Source organism: Primulina tabacum, chromosome 5 (genome assembly GCF_025594145.1).
Source record: "Primulina tabacum isolate GXHZ01 chromosome 5, ASM2559414v2, whole genome shotgun sequence".
NCBI classification, from domain to species: domain Eukaryota; kingdom Viridiplantae; phylum Streptophyta; class Magnoliopsida; order Lamiales; family Gesneriaceae; genus Primulina; species Primulina tabacum.
The window spans coordinates 37,920,605-37,933,496 of record NC_134554.1 but is presented as its reverse complement, the minus strand read 5'-3'; the positions used below and the strand labels follow the sequence as shown (position 1 = coordinate 37,933,496).

General features: G+C 36.3%; 2 long non-coding RNA genes across 2 annotated transcripts; both read left to right on the top strand.

The window, feature by feature from the left end:
- Nucleotides 1-1,531: 1,531 nt before the first annotated feature.
- On the top strand, nt 1,532-2,104 carry LOC142544990 (uncharacterized). Its single transcript, XR_012820183.1, has 2 exons — nt 1,532-1,689; nt 1,773-2,104. It is a non-coding gene; the product is annotated as an uncharacterized LOC142544990 (long non-coding RNA).
- A 7,343-nt stretch (nt 2,105-9,447) lies between these two features.
- On the top strand, nt 9,448-9,924 carry LOC142544989 (uncharacterized). Its single transcript, XR_012820182.1, has 2 exons — nt 9,448-9,591; nt 9,675-9,924. It is a non-coding gene; the product is annotated as an uncharacterized LOC142544989 (long non-coding RNA).
- The last annotated feature ends 2,968 nt before the right edge of the window (nt 9,925-12,892 follow it).

Here is a 12,892-nt window from a genome sequence, read left to right as displayed (position 1 = left end):
TCTTGATACAGTGAGGACAGTCGTCGAATCTGGGGCGTTACATAATCACCTTGTCCACAGCTTCGGCATAAGTTGAAGGCAACCCAGCCATAACCATAGCCTGTATTTTGTCGTCCAGCTCTTCCAAAAATTTTGAAATTTTTCTCTCTTGACTGACAGCCACGTGTGGTACATAAGTGAGAAGAACAGAAAGTTGTCGAGCATTTTCTTCGACAGACATATTGCCCTGAACTAGTCGATGAAATTCCGAGTCTCTGGCTGAATAGTAGTATGGTGGAGCATATTCTTGGAGAAATTTAGCCCGAAACACCTCCCAAGTGATCTGACTACCAGTTTGCTGCAATACATTTGTAGTAGCCTCCCACCAACGCTGTGCACGATCCCGTAGCTGGAGAACTGACATAGTTAACCTTCTATCAGAATCATAATGTACTGTGTTAAATAAGAATTCCATGTGTTTCAACCATCCTTCTGCTCGATCACTGCCTTCATTCCCAAAGAATTTCGCAGGATGCATGTTCTGAAATCGAGCTACAGCCAATTCCATTTCATCAACTTTTTGCACCAACTGTTCTACCTCTGCATCAGATTTAGCGGCTACCTCTGCAGCAGGACGCCCGCGCCTACCTCGAGGTACTCTGCCATTTCCTATGTTATTCTGTGCCCCGAACTCCTGAGCCACTTCTTTTCCTTTCCCTTTATTTCCTCTAGTTTCCATTCTACATAATTTAAGGTTAAATTCCCAAAACATTCAATAACCTCAATATAATCCAAAGCAATGAAATAAAACTCAAATGTATAATCTACATGTCAGATCTCTAAGATACTAACATGTAATTAATTCCAGGCAAGAGCAAATAGTTTCAAATAATCAAACACATGCGTACAAATCTCTTGTGCGAAGTTGTCATAGAAGTCCATTGTAGCTCATTTTAAATCTTTAATTTTTAAGATGTGAGACAAGACGTATCACAATCACCCCTCCTTCAGAATGTGACGTCCTCGTTGCGGCCTGACCAATCGATCCACCAGCACCGAGAATCTAGAGGTGGCTCACACATGTTCGAGAGGTGGCTCTCATCATGTAGCACTTTACCCCGCAGGTTCAAGAGGTGGCTCCCATGAACGTAGCACTTTGCCCCGTATAGCACTTATTTCTCGGTGTTTTATTCTGCCACCGGCTCTGATACCATTTTTCACGCTTCGAGCCCGGGCCCGCGACTGCGTGACTGTACAATGAGCCTCTATAGAAACTACTTCGTATTCGTCCCCGCTTTACGAAAATGATTAACCCAACTTCCCATAGAAGTCCGTTGTAGCTCATTATAAACTCATTTTAATATTTAATTTTTAAGATGTGGACAAGAGGTATCACACGTTGGTACACTTACGACTTGTTATCCACAAGGGCAAGGGCAACATGCTACTCAATATCAGCCGTAAAAATCTTTGTCATGCATGTCATTTCACTTTTTCTCGAAATGACAAAAAAAAATTCATCTTAAAATCTGCTGCCACATTACAGGGTTGGGGTGTTGCCGTACTTGTTGGGAGTTCCGAACAAGGACGATGCATTCAAAACTCATCCTCTCAATGTGTTGAATGAGAGGACTCTTAAAGGTACTTTTTTTTGGCAACTTTAAGCCTCGGAGCGACATCCCAGCCGTAGTTGAGAAGTACATGAATAAGGTTATTTTATCAACATAACAATCCACGTATTTACCATTTCATAAAATTATTTTGTTGATCCATGAATTTGTTTTGGTTTTCAGGAGCTCGAGCTGGACAAATTCATCACACACACAGTTCCTTTCTCAGATATCAACAAGGCATTTGACCTCATGGTCGGTGGTGAGGGCCTGCGTTGCATCATTGACATGGGGAAATAATATGTTGTAGTTGATAGTGTGTTGAATAAATAAGTTTTTGGACGGAGCTGTAGTAGGCGTCTATGAATTTTAAGATCAGATCGGTTGTCATAAAATCGATTGTCCGCGGTGAATGGAGAGTTCTCTTGGCTATTGTTGGATTGTTCTGTTTAGTTTTTGTAATTCGCTAAAATCAAGTTCATTAAAAAAAAGGGTGGACAACAGTTGTTGAAATATATCCTAGACTTGTGTTTTGCTCGACAGTCGAATCATACGTGACATACTAGTCTGCCTATTAAAGAAGAAAAGGTAATTAAAAAATAAATTATATTTCTTTCATTATTATTATTGAACTTGGTTATAGGGAATTACAGTTGTTAAATATATCCAATAATAACAGTCACCTTATCAAAATTTATTCATCGCGCAAAAAAAATAGAGTTTCTTGGGTTTCTTTCTCAAAATTTCTCACGCGAACAAAAATTATCTATAAAAAAATTCTTAGTTTCTTGGGCTTTTTTGATCGGTACATTTCCAGCAAATTGATTTTAATAGAAGACTTAGAATGGACAGCACATGCAGAAGGTACGTACGAGTTGTTGATATTAAATTGATGACTTTCTGAGAAATTTATTTATTATCTTGCGGAAGCACTGCACCACAATTGTATTTTGATTAGGAAGTTCGAAGCAATGAAATTTCTTTTTTTTCCGTCAAATATTGAACATGATGAGTTGATGGATCCATATGTACATGATGAGTTGATGGATCCATATGTATACAATTTAACAGCTGGGTCGATATCAAGAAAAAAAAGAAGCTAACTTGAGTTTTTGAAACTTATTTAGCATATTAAGGAAAACAACGTAAATTAGTTCACTTTCATATGTCAAGTTGTACCTCTTTTTACTGAGCTCGTTGTCAGTCAAATAACAATAACATTTGTTAGTCTTGATAGAGATTTATTAATGTGGTTATACAATGTGGTAGTGAATGAACAATTTGAAGTGTTATAGTTCAAATTCTTGAACACCTTTCTGTCCTCGGTGCGTGACCAAAGGTTACTCAATGCAAGCTTGCATATTTGCGCCACTGAGTCCATTGAAATTCTCTACCGAATACCAGGTATTCAAATCCAGGGTTTCACATCCACCACATACCATTTTGATGCGGTAGATCTTTTTAATAACTCTCATTTGGGATCCTCGAGCTTTGAGGAGGCCGTGAACTTAAGAGAAAAGTTACTTGGTGAAAATGGAACTCAGTTCCAAGTTGTCGAATCGTTTATCTTGCAATATGGATTGAGATCAATAGCTACGTGTGAAGATCTGAGACCCCGATCTCAATTGGTAAGATTTGATATGCGTAGGGATGGCAATGTGTAGGGTATGGGTCGGATTTCATACATCCATCCTCATATCCATTTATTAAATTCATCCATACCCATCCCTATATCCATCGGGTATTGAATTTCATCCTCATCCATATACCCATTGGATTATCGGATACACATACCCTTCCCAAATACCCTATTATCATATACAATTGAATTTTTTCAAATTTAAATTGTTTCAATGAAGTTATGAATATTTAAAAAATTATTTAAATGAACGATAAGAAAAATTATTAATGATAAAAATTTGAAAAATAAACTTCATAGAAAAAATAACAAAATAGTTTTATTAGTTGAACAAAAGTACGCAATTCAGCAAAAATATAGTAGAATTTACATTTTTATCCAAAAATTCATAATTCAATTGATTAATCATCTATGGGCTACCCCTAGTTTAATCATATGTAAACATTATCAACCCAAAATCAAACTTGATCGGTTTATCTCCGTACTAATCGTACATGTCTTCATCACTTGACATTGTAGTGTCCTGCAAAATGATGAAGAACAACATAAATAATTGACCCAACAGTTTATTTTCAATGTTAAATTTAACAAAATTAAATTGTATTAAAAACTTACAACATCAACATCAATAGTGTCCTCATCATATTCAACTGAAGAGTAATATACTTCCGTTTCTTGTGAACTTGTAGCTACAAAATTCAAAGAAAAAAAAAATCATTACTGTATATTGTAAATTAATAATATTTTTGTTCCAAAAAAATAAAAACTAAAAATTCAATTTATATTACCTTGTTTCTCACTCAATAACCAACTTTGAGTGCACATCAATGCTTCTATGGTTTTTGGATGAAGCCTGCTTATATGGGAACTCACCAATCTGCCACCAGTACTAAATGTTGATTCTGAAGCCACCGTTGATATTGGAATGACAAGCAGATCTCGTGCCATCCTCATCAAAGTGGGATATATGATTCCATTGGTCTTCCACCACTCCAATATGTCAAAATCAACATTTCTAGGCAACACTTTGTCTCCCAATTAATGATCTAGCTCAGTCTTCGTATCAGTGTAAACATCACACTTAAGTGCTACTTCTTTATCGAAACTATCCAAAAAATCATCAGTACTTGTATTCAATCTAGTCTCCATTGATCTTTGTTCAACACTGGCATAACCATTATTATTCGTATAATCGTCAAGCAAATCATAACACATCTTTTTAATCTTTCTAACAGGTTCTTTAAAACCAATCTCTCCTTGTTTCTTTTGAAACAATACTCAACCAACTTTGTCTTATATCTTGGATCTAAAATAGTAGCTATTCCCATAACTCCATGAATATCATACCAATACTTCTCAAATTTGGAAAGCATCCTTTCAGTCATGGAAGAAATTACCTTGTTAGGAGATGTGGTCCACTTGAGCAATGAAGCTTTAATTTCACAAACCTTGGGAAAAAAGATATTAGTTGTGGGATATTTTATTCCAGAAAATACTTCAGTCACAGAATAAAACACTCGCAACATTTTAGAAACCTCTTCTGCTAACAACCACTCATCATCTGTTGGGAAACATCTATATGATGGATCACAAAATCTTAGACGAGCAAATACATCTTTAAAAGATATAGCAGTCATGAGCATCACATATGTTGAGTTCTAACGGGTTTTACAATCCAACACCAATTTTTTAGCATTCATATTGCGTACTACAATCCGTGCCACATCATCAAACTTTTGCTCTCTTTTAGGAGATGCTCTCCAATATGTGACACTTTCACGAATTTTCTCAACACTAGGTGCAATGATATCCAAACCATCTTGGACAACTAAATTCAAAATATGAGCAGCACAACGCATACGAAGTAAAGACCCTTGCAGCATAAGTGTAGAATGATCAAGCTTATGCATCACATAGTTCATAAGAGAATCATTAGTGGAACAATTATCAACAGTAATGGTGGATATTTTCCTATCAATATTCCAATCCATCATAGACTTAACTATCACATTAGCAAGGACTTCTGAGGTATGTGGAGAACGAACATAAGCAAACCTACATAATTCAATTAAAATAATGTATATATGTAAGTATCTATTTAACTGAAATCATAAAAAGTGTGAAAAATATTACATATTTGAGTGACAAATAGAATATATACCTCAAAAATATGACCTTGTAAAGTCCAATTATCATCTATGAAATGGACAGTCAAAGCCAAAATCCTTTCCTCTGATTAGATGCATTCCACATGTCGGCGGTTAAAGCAATTCTGCCTTTATTAGATTCCAATAAACTCAACACTTTTGTATTTTCATAGTCATACATTTTCAGTATATCACTCTTGATTGTATTGAGACTTGGAACCTTGAACAAAGGCTGAAGACTTGCTAAAAGTTTATGAAATCCATGATGCTCCACTATTGCCAATGGATACTCATGTAAAATTATCATTTCAGCAAGAATTGACCTTGATGTTTCTTGATCAGATTGAAAGCCTTTAATAGAAAAATCCCCCTTGTTTTGCTCTTTAATTAGCAGTTTCTGCCTTATATCACTAACATTTCTTCTTGGACAAATTTTGAAATGTTCACGTAAATGTGTTGTCCCATGTTTGCTTTGACCAGAAAGATATTTTTTACAGTAGTTGCAAATTGCCTTATCCATTCCATTAATTTTCTTCCTTTCAAAATGATTCCACACATCAGAAGTTAACTTTCTCTTTCTTGTTTCACTAGGAGAGGCACAATCAACAGATGTTGTATTTTGTGGAACATGTGGAACCTCGTGATTTATTTCAGATAGTGGTACTTCATTTTCTGTTATATGATCTGTTGAGTCCATTTAATATACCTGAAAGTGGTGAAGTAATGTATGTTAAAAAAAGACAAAATAAAATAAAATAGAGAAAATAACAATGTCTTTTTAGTTCAAATTTAAGAGGAAAGAGAATAAATATTAGAAAAATCTTAGCCCTTTGTCATATTTGGACGCAAGTTTTTACTAAGATCAAGAAGTCAAAAGTAAACATCATAAAAAAATAAATAATGACAAATATCTTGAGGATACACTCTTCTGTCACTTGTTGAAAATTTAGATTCACCTTCTTTTCATCCAAACACAAGACAAGTAAATCAAAAGGACAAAAAAGAGACATAATAAAAATAGCTACAATAAATAATCCACCAAATGAATCTAGGCATGGAATGCATAAAAAATTTCATAGAAAAATACCAAATACGATTAAATTGATTACTGAAAGATCTCAACATAAATTATCCACAATTATGTTGCAGCAAGGATTAGTAAACCCCTCAATCAAAGCAAATTAGTCAATAAACTTGGTAAACATACAATTATTGAAATAATCAAAATCCAAAACCTAGAAAACTATAATTTTAAATTATAGTTATATCATAATATATTTTGCTATTATCATCTGTCGGCATTTGAATGACAAGTGGTTTCGCATTCTACTGTAACTTTTTATGGATTGTTGGATTTTCATCTCTCAATCATATCTAACCTTAACGAAGAAATCTTGAGAAAAATAGCCCAAGTTAAAAAAAAAAAAAACCAAAACCAAAACAAAAAAAAATACAAAGTCACATACATTCCAAACTCCCAAAATTAATTGGCTAAAAAATCCCTAAAATGAATTGGGAAATATGCAAACAAAAAGGAATACAATGAACTATAATCAAGAAATAAAGTATTTTTCAATTTTAAAAATCAAACATGGGATAAACTTACCAGTGGAGAAGATGAGAAAATGAATGAAAAATATAAGAGTGGTAAAACCTTGAAACGTAAAAATGAAAGTGAAAGGGAAGAGAAAAGAAAAAGTACCGATTTACTTGGATTTGAGAAGATGAATCTTTAAAATAAATAAATATAATTACTATATATATACATATATACATACATATATATATATTTATATATATTAATTTAAACGGGTATTCGGGTAGGGTGTGGGTCGGATTATATCAAACCCGCCTCCATACCCGAACCCAAAAATCCTCATACCCGATTACCCAATTATTTAATCGGGTCTAAAAATCCCTCTATACCCTCTTCTATTCGGGTCGAGTATCGGATCCTCCAACGGGTTCAGAGGAAATTGTCATCCCTATATGCAGAGTCTAGTGGCAGAATTTGATATGCAGGTAATTGTTGGTGCTATTCTTTAATGATAAGATAGATAAATAAATCATAATTAAATTATTTTTTTTTGTGTGCAGGAAATAAGATATGACATACAATCATTCAGAGAATTAAAGCTCAAGAAGTGTTATGATTTCTCAGTATCGGCCCATCATTGCTGGAGTAATACCTAACGAGAGTTTAAATTTTCTTGATAAGGTATGTTTGATGTTGGAAAAATTTAACAACAAAATATTATTTTTTGTTTTAAATTTTTTTTGGTGAATTTTGATGTACTTGAATTGTATGATGGCCCAACTCAAGAAGAAGTGCGGCTAAACATTCGATTACAGTTCACCATGCCGTGTTAATAGTCAGCTGTCTAAAGCTGAAAAGAGAAAAGAAAGAAGCCGATTGCATGATTATATAGAATATCTACGGCTTAGGCTTTGTATTGTTAGGTTTAGCTGGTGTCTCTTTCGATTGTAATAATTTGTTCACGAGTTTTTGGACACCCCTTGTGTCACGCCCCGAGCCCGGGCCCACGGTTGCGTGACTCCACAATGGATTCATATAGCAACTACTTCGTATTCATCATCGTTTTACGAAAATGGGTAACCCAAGTTGCCATAGAAGTACATTGTAGCTCATTATAAACTCATTTTAAATATTTAATTTTTAAGATGTGGGACAAAAGGTATCACAATCACTCATCCTTCAGAACAAGACGTCCTCGTCGCGGCCTGACCAATCGATCCACCGACGCCGAGAATCTAGAGGTGGCTCCTACAGGTTCAAGAGGCGGCTCCCATCATGTAGCAATTTGCCCCGCAGGTTCAAGAGGTAGCTCCCATGCACGTTGCACTTTGCCCCGCATAGCACTTATTTCCCGGTGTTTCATTCTGTCACCGGCTCTGATACCATTTTGTCACGCTTCGAGCCCGGGCCTGCGTGACTGCACAATGGGCCCCTAGAGCAACTACTTCGTATTCGTCCTCGCTTTACGACAATTATTAACGCAAGTTGTCATAGAAGTCCATTGTAGCTCATTATAAACTAATTTTAAACCTTTAATTTTTAAGATGTGGGACAAGAGGTATCACAATCACCCCTCCTTCATAACGCGACGTCCTCGTCCCGGCCTGACCAATCGATCCACCAGCACCGAGAATCTAGAGGTGGCTCATACAGGTTCAAGAGGCGGCTCCCATCATGTAGCACTTTGCCCCGCAGGTTCAAGAGGTGGCTCTCATGCACGTAGCACTTATTTCTCGGTGTTCCATTTTGGTCACCGGCTTCGATACAATTCTGTTACGCCCCGAGCTTGGGACCGGGCCCGCAGCTGCGTGACTGCACAATAGGCCTCTATAGCAACTATTTCGCATTCGTCCTCGCTTTACAAAAATGATTAACCTAAGTTGTTATAGAAGTCTATTGTAGCTCATTATAAACTCATTTTAAATCTTTAATTTTTAAGATGTGGGACAAGAGGTATCACAATCACCCCTCCTTCAGAACGCGACGTCGTCGTCGTGGCCTGACCAATCGATCCACCAGCACCGAGAATCTAGAGGTGGCTCTTACATGTTCAAGAGGTGGCTCCCATCATATAGCACTTTACCCCGCAGGTTCAAGAGGTAGCTCCCATGCACGTTGCACTTTGCCCCGCATAGCACTTATTTCCCGGTGTTTCATTCTGTCACCGGCTCTGATACCATTTTGTCACGCTTCGAGCCCGGGCCCGCGGCTGCGTGAATGCACAATGAGCCTCTATAGACTCTACTTCGTATTCGTACTCGCTTTACGAAAATGATTAACCTAAGTTGTCATAGAAGTCCATTGTAGCTCATTATAAACTCATTTTAAATCTTTAACTTTTAAGATGTGGACAAGAGGCATCACACGTTGGTCCACTTCCGACTTGTTATCCACAAGGTCAAAGACAACATGCTACTCAATATCAGCCGTAAAAATCTTTGTCATGCATGACATTTCACTTTTTCTCGAAATGACAAAAAAAAAATTCATCTTAAAATCTGCTGCCACATTACAGGGTTGGGGTGTTTCCGTACTTGTTGGGAGTTCCGAACAAGGACGATGCATTCAAAACTCATCCTCTCAATGTGTTGAATGAGAGGACTCTTAAAGGAACTTTTTTTTGGTAACTTTAAGCCCCAGAGCGACAGCCCAGCCGTAGTTGAGAAGTACATGAATAAGGTGATTTTATCAACATAACAATCCACGTATTTACCATTTCATAAAATTATTTTGTTGATCCATGAATTTGTTTTGGTTTTCAGGAGCTCGAGCTGGACAAATTCATCACACACATAGTTCGTTTCTCAGATATCAACAAGGCATTCGACCTCATGGTCGGTGGTGAGGGCTTGCGTTGCATCATCGACATGGGGAAATAATATGTTGTAGTTGATAGTGTGTTGAATAAATAAGTTTTTGGACGGAGCTGTAGTAGGCGTCTATGAATTTTAAGATCAGATCGATTGTCATAAAATCGATTGTCTGCGGTAAATGGAGAGTTCACTTGGCTATTGTTCTGTTTAGTTTTTGTAATTTGCTAAAATCAAGTTCAATAAAAAAAAAGAGTGGACAACAGTTGTTGAATTATATCCTAGACTTGTGTTTTGCTCGATAGTCGAATCATACGTGACATAATAGTCTGCCTATTAAAGTAGAAAAGGTAATTAAAAAATAAATTATATTTCTTTCATTATTATTATTGAACTTGGTTATAGGGAATTACAGTTGTTAAATATATCAAATAATAACGGTCACCTTATCAAAATTTATTCATCGCGCAAAAACAAAATAGAGTTTCTTAGGTTTTTTTATCAAAATTTCTCCCGCGAACAAAAATTCTCTATAAAAAATTCTTAGTTTCTTGGGCTTTTTTGATCGGTACATTTCGAGCAAATTGATTTTAATAGAGGACTTAGAATGAACAGCACATGCAGAAGATACGTACGAGTTCTTGATATTAAATTGATGACTTTCTGAGATATTTATTCTCTTGCGGAAGCACTGCACCACAATTGTATTTTGATTAGGAAGTTCGAAGCAATGAAATTTCTTTTTTTTTCTTGTCAAATGTTGAACTTGATGAGTTGATGGATCCATATGTATACAATTTAACAACTGGGTCGATATCAAGAAAAAAAAGAAGCTAACTTGAGTTATTGAAACTTATTTAGCATATTAAGGAAAACATCGTAAAATAGTTAACTTTCATATGTCAAGTTGTACCTCTTTTTACTGAGCTCGTTGTAAGTCAAATAACAATAACATTTGTTAGTCTTGATAGGGATTTATTCATGTAGTTATACAATGTGGTAGCGAATGAACAATTTGAAGTGTTATAATTCAAATTCTTGAACCGCTTTATGTCCTCGGTCCGTGACAAAGAGTTACTCCATGCATGCTTGCATATTTGTGCCACTGAGTCCATTGAAATGCTCTACCGAATACCAGGTATTCAAATCCAGGGTTTCACATCCACCACATTCCATTTTGATGTGGTAGATCTTTTTATTAACTCTCATTTGGGATCCTCGAGCTTCGAGGAGGCCATGAACTTAAGAGAAAAGTTACTTGGTGAAAATAGAACTCAGTTCCAAGTTTTCGAATCGTTTATCTTGCAATATGGATTGAGATCAATAGCTACGTGTGACGATCCGAGACCCCGATCTAAATTGGCAAGATTTGAAATGTAGAGTCTATTGGCAGAATTTGATATGCAGGTAATTGTTGGTGCTATTCTTTAATGATAAGTTAGATAAATAAATAATTATTAATTTAATAATTTTTTTTGTGAGCAGGAAATAAGATATGACATATAGTCATTCAGAGAATTAAAGCCCAAGAAGTGTTATGGTATTCTCAGTATCAGCCATCATTGCTGGAGTAATACCTAACGAGAGTTTAAATTTTCTTGATAAGGTATGTTTGATGTTGAAAAAAATTAACAAAATATTATTATTTTTTTAATTTTTTTTTTTGGTGAATTTTGATGTACATGGATTGTATGATGGCCCAACTCAAGAAGAAGTTTCAGCTAAACATTCTATTACAGTTCATCATGCCGTGTTGATAGTCAGCTGTCTAAAGCTGAAAAGAGAAAAGAAAGAAGCCGATTGCATGATTATACAGAATATCTACGGCTTAGGCTTTGGATTGTTAGGTTTCGCTGTTGTCCAGTTCGATTGTAATAATTTGTTCACGAGTTTCTGGACACCGGTTGTGTCACGCACCCGAGCCCGGCCCATGGCTACGTGACTACACAATGGGTCCCAATAGCAACTACTTCGTATTCGTCTTCGCTTTACGAAAATGATTAACCCAAGTTGCCATAGAAGTCCATTGTGGCTCATTATAAACTCATTTTAAATCTTTAATTTTTAAGATGTGGGATAAGAGATATCACAATCACCTATCCTTCAGAACGCGACGTCCTCGTCGCGGCTTTACCAATCGATCCACCGATGCCGAGAATCTAGAGGTGGCTCCTACAGGTTCAAGAGGCGGCTCCCATCATGTAGCACTTTGCCCCGCAGGTTAAAGAGGTGGCTCCCATGTACGTATCACTTTCCCCCGCATAGCACTTATTTCTCGGTGTTCCATTCCGATCACCGGCTCTGATACCATTCTGTCGCGCCCCGAGCTCGGGCCCCTATAGCAACTACTTCGTATTCGTCCTCGCTTTACGAAAATGATTAACCCAAGTTGCCATAGAATTCCATTGTAACTCATTATAAAGTTATTTTAAATATTTAATTTTTAAGATGTGGGACAAGAGGTATCATACGTTGGTCCACTTCCGACTTGTTATCCACAAGGGCAAGGGCAACATGCTACTCAATATCAGTCGTACAATCTTTGTCATGCATGTCATTTCACTTTTTCTCGAAATGACAAAAAAATTCATCTTAAAATATGCTGCCACATTGCAGGGTTGGGGTGTTGTCGTACTTGTTGGGAGTTCCGAGCAAGGACGATGCATTCAAAACTCATCCTCTCAATGTATTGAATGAGAGGACTCTTAAAGGAACTTTTTTGGTAACTTTAAGCCCTGGAGCGACATCTAAGACTTAGTTGAGAAGTACATGAATAAGGTGATTTTATCAACATAACAATCCACGTATTTACCATTTCATAAAATTATTTTGTTGATCCATGAATTTGTTTTTGTTTTCAGGAGCTCGAGCTGGACAAATTCATCACACACACAGTTCATTTCTTAGATATCAACAAGGAGTTCGACCTCATGGTCGGTGGTGAGGGCCTTCATTGCATCATCGACATGGGGAAATAATATGTTGTAGTTGACAGTGTGTTGAATAAATAAGTTTTTGGACGGAGCTGTAGTAGGAGTCTATGAATTTTAATATCAGATCGATTTTCATAAAATCGATTGTCCGCGGTGAATGGAGAGTTCACTTGGCTATTGTTGGATTGTTCTGTTTAGTTTTTGTAATTCGCTAAAATCAAGTTCAATAAAAAAAAT